Source organism: Passer domesticus, chromosome 1, assembly GCF_036417665.1.
Source record: "Passer domesticus isolate bPasDom1 chromosome 1, bPasDom1.hap1, whole genome shotgun sequence".
NCBI classification, from domain to species: domain Eukaryota; kingdom Metazoa; phylum Chordata; class Aves; order Passeriformes; family Passeridae; genus Passer; species Passer domesticus.
In genome coordinates, this window is record NC_087474.1 from 22,002,404 (window position 1) to 22,019,854 (window position 17,451).

At 38.0% G+C, this 17,451-nt stretch overlaps 1 protein-coding gene across 6 annotated transcripts in view; it reads left to right on the forward strand.

The window, feature by feature from the left end:
• CDK14 (cyclin dependent kinase 14) overlaps positions 1-17,451 on the forward strand; it is a 341,412-nt gene that overhangs the window by 294,698 nt on the left and 29,263 nt on the right. For 5 of the 6 annotated variants that reach the window (XM_064409650.1, XM_064409676.1, XM_064409686.1 and 2 more), the window contains one exon: positions 11,949-16,196. The exons of the other annotated variant lie outside the window; for it this stretch is intronic. The gene's annotated coding sequence lies outside the window, so the exon portion shown is untranslated. Of the gene's footprint in view, positions 1-11,948; positions 16,197-17,451 lie in introns of those variants that run through there. 6 annotated transcript variants of the gene reach the window in all.

Sequence of the window (17,451 nt, forward strand, 5' to 3'; positions counted from 1 at the left end):
TGAAAAAAAAAAACCATCATAAATGAATTTACGTGCCCACCCAGATTTATTTTAATTAAAATCATCCATGAGTCTTGGCTGTTGCTTTGACTACTAAGTACTTACAAATAAGCTTAATAGACATGTTTGTTTTTTCCGCAGCTGTAAAAATATATATTCTGCTATGATTGGTTTTTTATCTGATTTATTTAAATAGAGTTAGGTAAAGATGCAGTTTATAGGGAAGGTTAAAGGGTCAAAATCCTATTTAATTAACTTATACCCACTTGGGAAGCAGCCAAGGTAAAAGAATGCAGTGAAAGTAAGCTTCAAATAATATGAAATCTTTGAAAAGGACTAACCACCTTTGGTGAAAGGCTTTCCTGTTCTTAACCTTGTGTCATTTAAACTATTTAAATGAGCTATGCAAAACCTTACTTTTATAATGGAGCTTCAAAAAAAAGATTAAGTATTTCTTGCAGTTACAAGAAAACCAATGCTTATAGCACTTTTGAAAGAAAAGCCTTCAGTGCTCCATCTTACCATGATCCCTGTCTTTGCATACCACAAAATGCACAGTATGTTGCACCTGATTTGACATCTACTGTTTCTGCCACAAGCTTCTCTAGTCTGCTAGACTGGTTTTTAAAATAATTTTTAAGTCTTTTAAAAAACAAAACGGAAGGGAGAGGCCTCTGTAATATCTGAAAGAGGTCTGGTTTTCAAAGAGTGTAGATCCTACTTGGTTTCTAAAAGTTGTGTCTGTGACAGGAACCTCAAGCTAGATTTCCCAAACCACGCAAAATATCTGAACATCTTGGTCATACATGTGGAAAAGGTTCTTACCCCAACCAGAGTGGGAACTCTGAGAAATAAAATCACGGAGCTACTTTATGATCTCCTTATGTACTAGATAGAATATCCTCATTGCTGTAGTGATGCTCTGTAGAGGTGCTAATTCTGGAACATTTTTTCCATTTAATGCCCCAGAGACTGCACTGGGGAAATATTTCTGTTTCAGTGCTCCATATGGTTTTGTATGTAAAAATGGAACTGGTAGGGAAGAAAGCAGCTGGCCTGAAGCTGCCAGTAACTATTTCTAATGTCACAGATTTTCAGCAAAAATCCCTAGTGGGAGTTGTATAGGTGAAAGGACTGTATAGCAGTATTCAGCAAGTATCAGCACATCCTCTAGGGAATGAGCATGACGACAAGGAACATCTCATAAAGACACCATTGCATTTCCTAAACTGGGAAATTTTTTTCTCCTCTGTTCCATTCTAATTTTAAGAACTCTTAGGTTGGGAAACAACTGAGACTTGAAAATGTCAACTGCAAAGACTTCCTGATATCTCTGTCAATAAATACCACTGTATGGCATTCATGGTATGGGTGGGCACATAGATTAAGAGCTTAGGACATAATCATATTTGGAAATGTATTGCAAAATTTAAATACATCTATTGCTTAAACTTGCCATTAATATAATATGCTATAATAATGGAAAAGATCCTTCTTCTTCAGCATGTTAGGTCTGCTTTCTGTTTAATTTATATGTGCTTAAGTGTTGCACTTCTGTGCTAAAAAATGTATTTTAATTGATATGACTACTTTGCCACGATGTTCAGTCTCTCAAAAGTAACAGCACCAAACAGAATGCATAACCAGATGGTGTTTAGCTAGAAGGATCTTTACTATTCTGAATGCAGCTGCAATAATATCTGTTCTGTCAAGCTAAAAACAAAGGCATTCATAACTCCACATTCCAGATTAAAAATTCCTTGCTGGTTTGAAGAGTACTTTCTAGGAAGAACACAAATGAAAATAAAAATGCAGGTGAGAAATGGATTCTTTTTTTTGTTTACCCATCCCTCTTTTTTTTTTCTTCCTTCTGCACCTGAATACTCACCCTGTCTTCTGAAGGAAAAAAAAAAAAGATGTAACTTAATTCCAAGCTGCCTGTAGGTACTTGCAGACTACTAGAATGATTGTGGTAGTGATAAACATTTGCACATTGTTTTTTTAATGCTTAAAATTTATCTGTGGGGTCTGAGGTAGTTTATAGTGTTATGATCCCTTGCAGAGGCATTTTTAAATTCCAAGGAATCTTTGTTAGAGCAAAATGGTCCACACCCATCTCTAGACTATCCCACAGCTACCCTGCACTGATTAAACCATCAGCATTAAATTTGTTCCAAGACTACTTAGCTCTCAAGAAGCAGCTTGACTCATAATATTAACAATCACATGTATACAAAATGCCCTATTTTGAAATACCTGCAGATACTTTATTTTTCAGTGAGGCAGGGTTTAATTTTTGGGAGGAGGTAAATGCTAATGAGTCATCTGGCAAGCATTTAGTCTTTCATATGTCATTTTGTCCAGCCGACTTCATTTTGGGGATAGAAGCCATGACAGGGAAAAACAAGAATACATTTCTGATTAAGTTCTCTGAAGATATGTACTTCTTGTTATGTTAGGTGGGGAGGAGTGGAAGGAGGTGGACAAACGCATCATCTAATTTGGGATCTGAGTTGGTCAGCTGTTGTGTTGCAGATAATATAAATAAATAAATAAATGTGCTTAAGTTTGAGCTGATAAATAGCACTGTTAAGAGCAGCCACCATCATTTCTAACACTGGCAGTCAATAACTTTCATTTGTGGTATTTGGAGGGCACAGTTGATCTGCTGTCCCTGAACTCTAGGGTTATATTCTTCATTCAAAACTAGATAGTGACCTATAAAGAATCAGATGCTTTTCTATCCCATCTGAATTCTCTGAATTCTGGTTAAATATGGCTTGAAGCTTCACAAACTGTTAAGCATCTCCTTGATATGTTGGCAGGCCAGCATATTTTCGCTGCTAAAAAAAATTAAACCAACCAAAAAAATTCAAAGAACTTCCAGTCAGAGGCATGGGCTCTCAGCCATCTCTTGTTTGCTGCTCCCTTGAAACATGTACCGGAGATTATCCTTATTAGGCCATCTTACGGGTATTCCCAGAGCTTTTGAGTATGGTTTTCTTCCTTTTTAATTAGTAGGTCATTATGTGACAACTTCTGTCTGCTCCTCTAAGTGGCTGGCTAAGGCAGATTTCACAGTGTTTCCAGATACCTGGAAATAATTAGCCATTTGTGAGTTGGGAGGTGGCTTCAGATTTTAGAATGAAGCTTTGTTCTTCAGTAAGTAATGCACTGGGGAATGCTGCTGATTAAAAATAAGAATGTTATTCCATCATTTTGTCTTTGCAAACAAGAAGAGTGTGATAAGTTTTTGTCTAGCTCTGTCCAGGCAGTTCCTTCTTGCTCCCTCACCAGTTTTCAATCCCATTAGCTGTGATGAAGCTAGTTGGAAGTTTGGCATTAAACTGGATCACTTCATTATGAAGTTCCACATAAAAATGTCACTTTTGATACCTTTAGTGATACATTGTACAGAGAGTTCCACAGAAAATTTTACAATATGATTGACAGGAGCACAAGTGGCAGGGCAGGAACAAGGAATTAGGTTTGCAGCAGTGGGAATTTCTTAAGCTGCCTCTGCCACAAAGGTGAGACATAGTAGAAGGGTACCACAGCTAAGCTCACTCACACTCAGATGCTTGTAGTTGAATCTCCCATCCCTTGACTGTTTAGCTCTGCAAGAGTGTTTAGCAATGAGCAGATCTCTCAGCAGCCATTCTGGAGCTCCTTTTCAGAGATGAGTTCAAACTAGTAACAAACCTGTTAACCAGGACATTAATATCTTTATATCATCTTCCAACAGATACTTCCTTTCTGAGTTCTGTTTTATACAACTGTAACAGATAGGCTTTTTTTTGCCTTTTTTTTTCTTTCAGATATTTTACTTAAGGTATCTATAAATTTCGTTCAGGCATTTACTTATCTGTTTCAGAGATGATAGCTGGTGCTATCACTGAGATAAGGATCTCATTGTGTCAAACACTGGTAAAAAATTGTAGGTTTAGGTTCTCTCATTATAGATCCAGGGAAACAGCATTTCTCCAATTCACATTCAGACAATTCCTCTTGTGCAGTTTTTTTTGCAAGTTACCAGGGTGAGAAGCATAGCAATTTAGACATATCACATTAATCAGATAGAAAAAGGTTAGAAGAAGTTGTAGGGATTTGGATGTTTGTCAGATTTGAGTATATTCTTGCAAATAACTAGCACTAATATTTTTCTGTTCTTGATGTGTACCAAAATCCTCGATTTGTGGTTTTGTTTTTAGTAAGATTTCTATGGCTTTGCGTGCAAACTATATTAAGCTCAATAACACTGCTATTTTTGTAGTATCTTCATCTGAAGTATTAGTTTTCCCAGAGCTCACTCACAGAGGGCTGTGCTTTATTCTCAAAAACTAGAAGACGTGTAGCAGATTCAGTCCTGGCCATTTTTCATGTGAAGCCTTATTCAAATGGTAATTGTGAAGGGCTTTGTGGACTTTGTTCTCAACTCAAAGAAAAAGCTTCAGCTGTGGGCAGCTAGGGTTGGAAAGAATTTTGCTGAAAGACTTGTATAAAACTAATTTGGAAGTTACCACAGCCACTCGAAAGTTAAAAATATACCTACAAATCAACTGTGAAACCAATCACATTATCAAATAACATTGGAAATAAATACTGTGAATAAAATACATTACAGTAAAGATCAGGCTTGTATTCCTTTTTTTGTCCTCACAAGACACACTATGAAGGAATTCATGATAATATTTTGTAGAGACCTGTGTGCAAAGTATGCATGGTTGGTTTGCAATTATTGATATCCTACTTAGCAGCTGGTGTGTAATTTTGAGGGTAAGTCTTGGCTCTTCAGAATCAACCTCCCACACTGGACTATTGGGTGCACATTCACCAAGTCAGGTGATGCAGGACTTTAATTTTGAACTCATACTGTGCATAAAAATATAATTTGGAAAACTCACAGTCCAAGGTTAGGTTTAGATTTCAAGTACTACCAAGGTTGCAACAGTTCTAATATTGCATTTTTGATAAATTTAACTGTATTTACATAATTTGACCTATTGGAGGCTCCAGCCTAAACTGGGCGCTAATTTTGGAGACACTCTAAATCCAGAGGCTGGGACATAAACCAGGGCCCTCGTTACAAAACAGGTTGCAGTGGGATGAAATGACTTGCCTACAGTCACATTCAGCAGCAAAGCCAAAATCTTGGTTTCTGTTTTCCAGCACCATATCCACAGTGCCATAGACATCTCACCTTTCAAAGATTATATTACTTATTTAAAGTATGCTCATTAATTTCATTTATAATTGTATTACTATTCTGGTTTTTTTTTATTTTCTTACTAGCTTACAGTCCTTGTCTAGCACTCACTTCTTTTAGGGTCATCTCTTCACACCCACCCTGAAATTGCAGCCAACTCCCACACACAAATCTATTTAGAGTTGCAGGGCTCTGCTTAGAGGCAAAGTCAATCTGTGAAAAATTCTTTGTGGAGAGGGGAATTGGTAACCCAGCAATATGTCCATAGGATCTGTATTATGATTTATATGTTAGAACTGTGAAGAATACACAGCAATTTTCATCACTTTAGATAGAGTCTGGGAAATCCCTTGTGTATAAGAATACCAGTGCAGTAACTAAGACACAAGAGAAGAAAACAGAAGAAATCAACCAGTTAATCCTGTGCAACTTATTTGCCAAATATGGTTTACTGCTAAGAAATCATATCACTTATAATGTTTATCCTGTACAGTGCTGCATCTGTGAAAGAGTAATTGCCAACAACTGCCAAGATAATCTAGAAGTGTCATTTAAACATTAAATGATATTAAATAGCTGAAGAAATATTAGGTGAATTGGTAAAGAATTGGCCTGTGTGAGGGGAGAAAGGTGAGGGTATTCTCTCTGTATTGAGTTATGCCCCATCCTAGGAACAAGACTGGAAGTCATATTTATAGTGTGTTTTGCAAAGGAGATTACACATGATATTTTGGCCACTCATGTAACTTGCACATGTTTTGCTACAACTTCTTTCCTTCTTTAGTTACAGAGGTGCAGGATCCTGAGTTGACACTATAAACTGACCTTGTCAACATGGACTTTGACAGAAACTGAAATTAAACTGCAATAATTCAGCCTTATTCAGCTCCTGGAAGTTGCTTTGTAGACAAATGACAGGGAAGGAGATACTTGGCTTCAGCGCTATTTCAGGAGTGGTACAAATTCACTATGTTCCTGTGTTACAAGGCTTCTTAGTTCAGGAATCACTAACCAGCCTATAGTTGAAATTATTTTCTTCAAACAGTTCTCAGCTTGTCAAAAAATCCTAGTTTTTCTAGTGTGTCTCTTTTTCTTTTTCTTTTTCTTTTTTCTGAATAAATTTTTAATAGCAGCTGTAAGTCTTGCCTCTCCTGTGTATTTTGGGGCATGGATAACTAGATAAAACTAAAGCCCAGCAGAAAGCAATTTATGAAACCTTAGCCTTAGTGAATAGTATTCCTCAGGAAACCACAAACAAGGTATAGTCCACCAAAGAAAAGCTTCCAACAAAGCTAGGCTGTATGCTGAAATAATCTTTGAACTAGCTCCTCTGAAGATATGCAGGGCAACTTTATAGGCATCAATCTACTGAGCCTTGTCCATGGGGTAATTCTGAGCCTGAGCTAACAACACTGCAGATAATTTATTTTTCATATATAAGAACAAATGCATTTCTTTTAAATTTCACAGAAGTAAAACTTCCCTGTGAAGGAAGGCACACTATACAGTGTGACAATTACATATTTTAAAGCAGATATTTATAGAAATGCCTTTATATACCCATCCTTTCTACACACATTCAGACTCATACATACACTTTTTTTGTATGTTTGCATTTGTGCACATATATCATAGACATAGATAAAAAATAAAACGTGTATGTGTATATATATTTGAAGGGGGAAAAGGATTTATGGCAGCTGGCCAGATTTAATTTGTCTGCTTGTATTTAGCACTTAAGGGCTTATATACTCAGTTTGCTCAAAAGAGTGAAGAAGTACTCCTTGCTTATGCCTCAAATCAGAAATGCATGAAGTGCAGCTGCAGAGATAATACATTCTCCCCAAAGGCTTTGGCTGAGCAAATTAGGTGTCAATGGGGTGCCTGCGCAGGCAGTACTCTCTCTAATTAGTCTCTTGAGCCTAGTTGGTGGCAGGTATAAGATGATCTAATCAATTGGTCTGTGTCTGATGGTACGTGTAAAAATCCTAGCAGGCAGAGCTGTCTCCCACAGGTCACTCACCTGCACAGCAGGAACGCTCATTTTCATTTTTCATCTCTTCCATCACATGATGCTGACAGTTGGTTTTAAGAAAATTGAATCCAAAAAATATCTAGTTCATAGGGCATGTAGGTCAAAATAAAGTTGCATTATGGGTATTGGTGATCCAATTAATTAATATTTATAGCAACAAGTTGCACGTAGATATTATCTGAGTGCAAATAGTATTGTTAATGTTTGGTTAGCTTTTTAAAATTTTTTCTCTAACAAAGGTAGGAATAAAAAGTGTAGGGAAAATCACCTGTTAATACTGTACTTTTTTTTTCAGAGAGGATGAACCTATGTGTGGTGTCTGCATGTGTGATGGAGGGAGAAGCAGAAAGAGTATTATTGTTGATGATCTTAAATACCTCCATATTTCAGCTCATAAAGAATACAGTATCTCCAGTTGTCAGCTCACACTTTTTATTTTAAAACTGGAATACTCTTATAATACTGCTGCATCAGCTGCCACATAAATAGACCTGCACTCTGAGTGTGCTTTGCATGCTAAAGACTCTGCGGGAGCACAGCTCCACCCGATGTGATAATTTATACAGAAATTAAAAGTACCTAGAGAAGGATGCTGATGCTGCCAAAAGGAACATGTATTGAATTGGTATTTTTACAAGACAGGACATTCTTTCACTAATTAAAATAAAGAAAAATATTTGGGATTTAATCACCTTCCTCTGCCTCATGTCTTGAGAGTATGATTAATGTTTAAATTACAGGCTTTGGTATGCCTTTCTAGAGCCACTGTTACATCAACAGCTACTGCATTCTGAAGTTGGCATCTGCTGTTTTAAAGGTGGATTAAGACTCTATCCCATTTGGGGTCTGGGACAAACAGAATGTATGCAGCAGAAGTTTCCTCTAGGTAACAAACTTAGAAATGAGTCACTTCATGTAGATCACTTAATATTTCAAGTACGTCATTAGCTTACTTGTAGAAAGCTATTAGGTTTAGTAGAGATGTCATGAAAACCAGAAGTACCCAGATCTGTGGTGAAAAAAAGTTCATTTTTAAGGCAGTCTTCAATATTTCAGGGTTTGTTGTTGCTTTTTTGTTTGGGGTTTATTGTTTTGGTTTGATTTTTAAGGAAATACAAAAGAACCCTATTTTGCTCTTGGGAAATCACAAGTTGTAAATATTCCATTTAACAATTTACAATTGTATAAGCAAAGCTGTGACCAGCGGCCATAAACATAATCTGCCAAGTCACCAGGCAAAATTTTGATTTGTATGATGAGGGAAATATATAAATTTTTAAGCAAGGATATTTCTAAAATATATCTTTAAAAATGCAAACATGGAATACAAAGCCATCTGGGAACTGAATGGCAACACTGTGTAGAGGGCCCTGCCTTGGGTCTTTGTTGTGTGAACAACTGATGTTTCATTTCAAGAGCCACTCTGAAGAAACAATGTTTTTTTAAAAAAAAGCTTGTTCACACTAGTCTAAAATTTTCTGGGTTTTTTATTGTAGATTTTCTGCTGTGGATAAAGACATGCTCTCCTCTTTTTCCGGCTTAGGAGAGTTGTCTGTTTGATGTCTCATTTTAAACAAAATTAAATGTGAAGTGTAAGTGCACAATGATTACAGTACTCTTCTGACAAGTGGCATATCTGTGTTCAGTGTAAGAGAAAGCTGGCCCTCCATGACAGCTCTCTGAGGCAGGGGAAGGGACTTCACCTGTTGACTCCACTTTTGAATTGACAATACACATTCAGAGAATTAGGGATTCAGATGCAAACATCACCTATTCCTAACCACCACATTTGTTGTGTCATGTAAGGATTTCATACTCAGGAGAAACACCTGGGCAGGCAGAGCTGCGGGCTCAGCCTCAGAACGCCCTGTGCATTCTGGCACTGCTGTGAGCAGTGGGTCTGTCACACAGGCTGGCTTCCCCAACCAGGCGAGTTGTGCATTTCAACACTGCAGAGAGACTGAGACCACCAAACTGTTCCCTGCTTCCAGTTGTACTGTGTCTTCTAGCTTTCCCCAGCCAGAGCCTTTAGTGAAATGTGGCATCAAATCATGTTCTTTTCTAGTGATCAAATCTAAATCTGGAGCCTGTGCAGAAGGTGGAGGGTGGTGTTGCCCACCATACACAGTCTTTAAGCTTCATAAAAAACCTGTTACAGGCCTGGCACGGCAGGATCCAGCAAAGCTGGAGCTGGTACAGTTGTGATCTTATAACTGTGATCTGCCTTATAGTGAGCCAGAGCAGGAAACCTGTCACTCCTGCTACCCTTTCTTAGTCTTCAGTGTTCTGCCTGCAGTGTGCATTAGTGCTGGCAGTAGTCCAGTGTGCAAAGATTATTTTTTCCCCCCATGTGTTATATGGTAGCAGCTCTCAGTTTATTCCTTTCTAAAGAATCTCTTAATGTTCTAGGATTTGATTCTGGAAGTGCTAAGCTTCTAATGAAGATATTCTCCATTCCACAAGCTCAGGCCCTGCCCTGGAGAATGTGTCATCAGCTTTGCCTACAAAGTCAAACTTGAAACCAGACAATAGAGTTTTGCTACTGAGAAATTGTAGCATAATTCTAGGAGAAGTGTGATACTTAACTCATTTAGATACTCTCCTGAGGTCCAGTGATAGAAAGGAAAAGTTCTCTGTAATTAAACTGCAGTTATTCTCAAATGAGCAATGACCCTCTGAGCAATTTGATAACTACTGGAAAAACATGCATCCAGAGACTTTGCTATCCTTTTAATTTTATTACCTGTCTCAGATGTCCCTGCCGCTTATGCCAGTCTATGGCACTCCAGTAGTTTGGGCGTAGCCTGAATTCAGGCCAGCTATTCTGGATCTGGGCAGATGTCGCTTCCAAATTGCAAGCCTGCTTTCCACAACTGGAGTGTAGGTGGCAGTGGGGCAAATGCAACCTCAGCACTGGAAGGAGCTTCGGGAGTTTAGTTGCTTCTTTCCAAGAAGGAGCTCCCAAAAGAACACCCCTAAAAAGTGCTCATGAAGGAAGGGAAATCTGGAATCTGGGGGATATTATCACTGGTGTTTCATCACTGAGCAGTTGTGAATCTCTGCACATTCCAAACATTGCTTTTCTTTTTAAGCTTTTGAAGGTAAACTAAATGCATCAGCTCACATGTATTCCTTGAAACAAGATTTATTGGCATTTCAGCCAAGCTTCTAGACATTGTGGAAAGTGGGACTTTCATTTGGAATAAACAGTCCACGCAAGCTCCAGACACATTTAGAAAACAACCCAAGAAGGACTCTCGAGGTGGTAAACCAAGCTCCAAGAGGGCCCAAGATGCTTAAGAACAGGCTTTCGTTAATCCCATTCAGGTATCCTGGTGCTTAAAGAATAGAAGAAGAGCTCTCAAGAATCATGACAGGAACCCTGGAAATTACAGAAGTTAAGATATTGCATAGACATTGGGGTGTTTTGTTGAAAGCCACAATTAAAGTGCTATGCTTGAAACTGCAGTTCAAAACTGATATCTTGTTTTTCTCCTGCTTTTGAAATGAGGACTAGACTAGATTCACTGGCACCTGCATCCAGTTTGATTTAAATAGTTTTAGGACATGCTAATACAAACCAGTTCCATGCTCAATGAATATTTCAGCATTCTTTTTTTTTTAAGGGATGAAATTCCTTCACATCTGACTGTCTTCCTGCAGCAGCATTTTAAAAATGTATCAGGTCTACATATCTGTATCTCGTTCTAGTCTTGGAGAACTTAACAAATATATTTTCAGAATTTCTCAGAAAGTCTCACTTTATTACTTGATATAGAATTCTACTTGGAGTTTCATTAAGAGTTAAATATGTTAATTATAAAATCCTTTCAGTGGCTTCAGCTCATCCAGTTCATCCAGCCCTCATTCACCCTTCACGTGGCTCTTCTCACAGTTATTGGATACTTTGTTTTCCTGTCCCACATTCTCAGCCTGCCTCCTGTTTTGTAAACCTCAAAAACATCAGGATGCCTTTGTGCAAGTGCAGCCATTGCTTTGAGTTTCTTCATCAGTAGAGTGAAAGACAACAAAAGTGAAGCTATTGATAGTGTTTATTTTTATATTTGAAAGGAGAGTTTGCAATTATCTGCCTAGATAATAGAAATACACTGAAATAAAGGTAAATACTTTTAGACACAGCACACCAAGAGGGCCCATAACCTGGGTATATTTGCAAAAATGTTTCTGATTTGTTTCAGGGTGCCCCAAACAACTCTCAAAAAAGAAAAATGAAAACTTTTCAAAAACTAGTTACAAGCATTGTTGTGGAGGAGATCACTAGGGATAAAGGGGGCAAAAAAAAGAAAGGGGCAAAAAAAGCTTGTAAAGTCCTGAAAGTCCTGAAGCTCTGCCAGCATTTTTAGCAACCTTCCTTTGCATTCAGGGGGTGTGCCCACTTTTAGAAGAGATGACTGGTTACAGCTGTCTATAATTTCCATGGAGAATGTCAGTGCTAATGGTACCTGTGAAGATTAGCTCTTGGGGCACAGACATATGAATATGGATTAATATATCTCTCTTAGGTGATCACCCTGAAAACACTGGTGTTTTAAGTTCATTTTCCTGAGTTCTAAACATGCTTTGGAAGTCTGCCCTTCACTCTGAGCTGGCATCTTCATAACTGGCTTTGGCCTAAACTATCTTGTACCAAGTGAAAAAAAAATGCAATTCATGAGGCTTATTATAATTTATATTGTTTCCTTACAGGATTAAATTTACCAGGTTGGAGGAGGGAAACAAAAACCTAATGAGGAGGCTGACACCAGGAAGGAACCACGGCCTGTTTCCTTTCTGTCTCTATGGTGGATTTCATTCAAAAGAAAATTGAAGCTGGCAAGACCCTGTTTTTCCCTGCAATTTATTTAAAACCTTGCACGCATTTGGATACCTTGTGATTTCAGAGAACTATGTGAAGATTAAGCTTTTGCTTACTGATACATGGCATGTACTCTTTCAGTCTTTTGTGTTTGATTTTGTTTGATTTTCCACTGCAGTGCTGCATCTTTGTAAGGATCTTTATGCTTTCACCAGCAATGTCTTAAATACTTTCAGACAACACATTTGGTGTTCACACTTCTCCAGTAACAACTGTACAAAAAGAGCCAACAGTGGCATAAAAGACTGTGTGTTTTCTTTGAGGGTTGTGCATAGTTTGCAACCAATGGGAAGACTATTTCTTCCCAGGACAAGCCCAGCTTGTCCGATCAGCTGACAATTACAACACTTGCCACTCTTCCTCGGGTGTTGTTGGGTTATTTCTTTTTTCATTATCCCCTCAGACCATTCATATCCATTTAAAAACATGGCAATAATTGCATGTTTACTTAAGTACTCTAAATTTGGTTACTATGCTTAGGCTATGTAGCATGCCAGTTTTCAAAATAGGTCTGTGAGAAAGACAAAGCAAAAAGGACGAGATGTATGCAGCTGACAGATACACAGTGAGTTCCTTATGGTTTTATTCTCTTCAAGACTATATCTTTCTTTTTTTATAGGTCTTGGCTAACATCTCTATGTTTTTCCTCACACTAGTTACTTTTTGGATTTTTTTTTTTTAAATCAGATGACGAAACTGTTCTGTTTAATTCAAGGCAGACACTGAGGTACAGAAAAACTTCATTTGAGCGAGCCATTTAATCTAGCTGTGTTACTCTGCCATGTACAAAGCAAGGTGGAGAATTCTCCTCATCCCAGACCGTTTATGTTCCACACCAAAGCACCTTTTGAGTTATTTTCCATAGGTATTCTGAGCTGATTGGAAGGCACTATATGATCCTTAGTCTTTAGATAGCTTTTCTGAATGAATCATTCAAATGCAAACTTTGCAAGAAACTAAGTTGTGTGTGTGACTTTAGAAAAGGAAGCCCCTGCTACATTTTGGTTGGGGAGAGCATTGTGTTCAGGGGTGTGGAAAAACTGCCCTGTTTACAACTTTGAGTTCAGAGAGGGCAAGGTATGGTGCAAAAATCACTGTTGAGTTATAGTCCTGCTCGGACAGAAGCACTTGCTAGGCAATATTATTCTACACATAATTTTGACATCCTTTGCTTGCTGGATGCATTGAATTACATTTTAAGGAAGTGTGGTAATGCTTTGGTTAGCTTTCAGTGTTTGAAAGGAGGGGAAAAGGATTTGTGTAACTGCCATCTTATTAAACTCCAGCAGTGTTTAATAAGAAAAAGACACCAAATAAGGCAAATCCTTGAATGCACAAGCAGCTACAAAAGGTCTCTTAATGAACTAGGACAGGAGTCTACACTTTCAAAGAACTGAACCATGGAAATATTCTCAATATTTGCACAGCCATTAAAAGACAATTTTCCCCACTGACATCTCTGTTTCAGGATCTGCTAAAAGCCATCTGAAAGCCACTTTCAGTCACAATCATATTTAGAACTTACTACAGTTCTTCCCCTGTGTTTATAGGGGGAAAAGAGACCACTGAATTTTTGAATTTATCACACACTGAAACTGCCTTAGATGTGGTTTGTTTGGGTTTCATGTTTCCTTTTTTTTGTAAAGAGAAAAGCCTTTTATACATTATCTTTGCTACTTAAATTGTGTGCAGTTTGATGATTAAAATTAGCTATTTTTAGAAAAAAAAAACTTGCTGCAAAATCTGAAGAATTTTTGAAAACGTAACGAAGATTTTGATTAGGAATATAAGGGTAGTTTCATAGATGCTTCTACTTGACAGCTTAAATTTGAAGGCAAGCAATTACACTGCTCAACTAACATCTGAAGGTTTAATATAGAGTAATTCCCCAATTGTTCCCACAAGCCTGGCACATTACTATCCATAGTGACTCATGTACAGTGTTTGCTTAAGGTATGTGTGTCTGTGCATGTGTGTGAACACACGTGCACATGAGATTATCCCCTCTGCCCCATTCCCACTTTTAAGCAACCACTGAAATAAAGTTGATCCAAAAATCTTCAAACTCAATTAACTGCCTGAATGAAAGTTCATAAATATCTAGATTTCTAAATAGCAATGTAATCTTTAGTACTAATCTTTAGCAGTAACTTTAGCAGAAGTTATCTCACCTACTGATCTTTAAGGAGTGACCAGGGTCTCTTACTTCTGCACCTTCTTTCCAGGCACCCTGACTGCCTGTGGTGGCTTGGTTTTGCTGCTCTCCCATGGAGGCTCTGGGCCCTGGGGACATTCTCCTGGCATGAAGGCAACCCAGGCTCAGCAGGATGATGCTTTTCACATGAGCACTGCAATTTAATCTTCTGTAACATTATATCTGCTGGGAAATATCAAGAGTTTTTTCTGAAACAGTAGAAGCTCCTTTGCCCAGGGAACTAACAGTTGACACTACAGCCTTATTTCACTCTTCACCCTTCCAGCAGAGCCCATACCTGCATTATTAGCCTGACACCCATCAGACAGCTGCCCACCTCTCCAGCTGTTTTCACTACAGCTCTTCTCAGTCTTGCAGAATGGACTGTTTAAACCCTATCAATGCTCTTGAGACAGCTTCAGCAAAGACCAGTAGTGTTACTCTCTTTTTCACTCATCCTTCTGAAATCAGTTCCCCAAAGAATCTTCAAAGACACAAGAAGTAGCCCAGCCTTCCAGATGTGGGTGCCTGGAACATGATGTTTCACATTGTCATGTAGTTGAAGTAAAAGTTGGCTTCAGTGGCCAATAGTCTTTGGGGAACAGTCCTGGAGAAACTGTGGGGTTTGCTCAGAGTGAGTAGCCAGCAGCAGCTTAACTTGCATTTTCCTACCACTTGGCTGAGATCCAGTAGATCTGTCCTGGTGATACTTGAGAGGATGTGGCTTTACTGCAAGATGGGAGAGCAGCAACAGGGCAGCAGGAATACCCTGCAGATAAAAGTGGGAGGGCATGTTCCAACTCTCTATGGGATCTAATATTAAGAATGGGGAAGGGAAGATGGTGATAGATATGGTCTGCATGATACAGAGAGTCCCTACAAGTTTCAGTTCACAGAACCTAAATTTACAAGTCAACAGGCTGGAGATTGCTCAGTCTTCTTTCATGCTGGGTTCAGTTCAACTCAAATCCACACCCAGCAGGCACCACCCCAGACAGGACACTCCAATAGTTCTGACATTACATTATTGTATGGAGTCCTACATCAGTTGGGTCCTTTTAATTCTCACTCTTACTTTTAATCAGAACCAAGGACAAGTCATCAGTACAACAGTGAAAATTCAATCTGCAGTAGACAGAGGCACAGGGGATTTTGCTTTCTCTTTGGTGCATAGGGGTTCTGCACTTCAGACTCCTGAGAAGAGAAGGTAAAATAATTAAATATATACCCTGTGGGTTGGTGGATTATGTACACCCCATGTCAGTGCACACAACCAAATGTGTAGCCAATGCTCAATATATTAATATACAAAAAGATGAATATACAGAATATTCATCTGTGAATATTACTGGGTTTGTAATCTTTGTTATATAAAAGGTTTAGGCTGTACAGACTAAGGAGCAAAATGCAGACACCCCCTATAAACAGAAGTAGGTTGCATTACTGAGCATAACAATACTCTCCCCTACCAGCATTAGGAGGAGTGACTGTACGTTACTGCCTTGCATTTTTCACATAAGCAAAAAATCTAAAAGTAAAGGATGCACTAATAATTCCCATCCCCCCAAAATGCATTTCCATGGTGCTGCATACAAAATTCCTGCTTGCCAGCTTCCATGCGGATTTTTGTATGGTGCACTAAGAGGTATTCTTTTTTTTAACAAATAAAAAAGGGGAGGGCTGGTACATGAAAACAATGTTAATGTAATTAAATATATATATACTTCAGAAGAACAGCATCGTAAACAGTACAGTAAAATAAATGTCGCATTATTTGTTACACCTTGTAATTTGTCTGTATTATGAAAGATGTAATGGTTTGTCAGCTGTAACTGTTGTTTTCTTGTAACATCATATTGAATAAAGTGTAGCAGAATCTCTCTTCTCCTTTGTATATGTGATCTAGACCTAACCCAAGGAATAAAGCCTTTATTTTCCTCTTTGTTCTCCAAAAACCAAACAAGGAAATTGTTGTAAACAAGAGATTTTTAAGGAATGAAAAGTACTTGGGAGCAGGCAGACACTAGACAGTAATATGTTAAAAAGATTAAGGCACTGATTCAGTCAAACACGAGCTTCATCAAAACTACAAGGCAGTGGTCACTACACAGGGCAAGATTCTTCACATTTCTGTCTGTAATAGTATGTTAATGGTTTGGTGTCAATTTCCATTTTGTTATAAATGTGACAAGGGACTTCTTTACAATACACTGTAATTTAACCAAAATAGTAAAAAAGCCAGTATTCTGGGAAAAAAAAAACAAAAACAAAAAAAAAAAAAAAAAAAAACAAAAAAAAAAAAAACCAAACCAGAAAAAAACAAAACAAAACAAAAAAAAAAAACAAAAACAAAAAAAAAAAACACCACCAGGTCTGATTTAAATATACCATTGTATGGAAGATGAAGTCTGGCTTATTACAACTTCTCTTGAAATAGAAAACTGATAATGCTGGTAGAAAATCAGGGAAAACATACAAAATGCATTTTTCACAACTTTGATGCGGTAGTGTGATTTATCCTTGTTCATACTTGATTATGTATTTCAATCAGTGAACGTATGCTGCCTTGACTTTTTGTCTATTTGTGCATCATAGCATTAGATAAGCAAGTGCTTGCTCACACTGTATAATATCAATATGTGTGCTCAGTATTTTTTTCTCCTTTCCATTGCTTCCAGCTTTTTTGGTACCAGCATCTTGCTAGGACCTATTTTTAGACAATGAACGCTAAATCAATGCAGTTTGCATAGACTTCATTAGAATATTTGCCTGAAATGTTAGAATATGCTGTTTTAGCAAACACAAGAGTCCATAGGAGTAATTTTGATCTGGGATGGGGGATAGCTGGAGAGCAAGTGTTCATACTGTGTAGGTGGATGGGGCAGCAGCCCTAGCCTAGAATATGAATAACAGAGGACCTAGATTTTAGTCCTCACTCCAAGTGATTGGAAATATTTGAAGATGAAAGTGTCTTCCTTGGAGCTAGCACAATATAAGCTTGAATGTGGGTCTTCAGTGTCGCAGGTTTTATCCAGTAGAAGAATGTTCTGGCCCCGATGTGATCACAGAGCACTTCAGGAGAAGAATCCTCATTTTCAATCTAGAAAGTTGCTGCAGAATGACATCAGCTGCACCCAGAG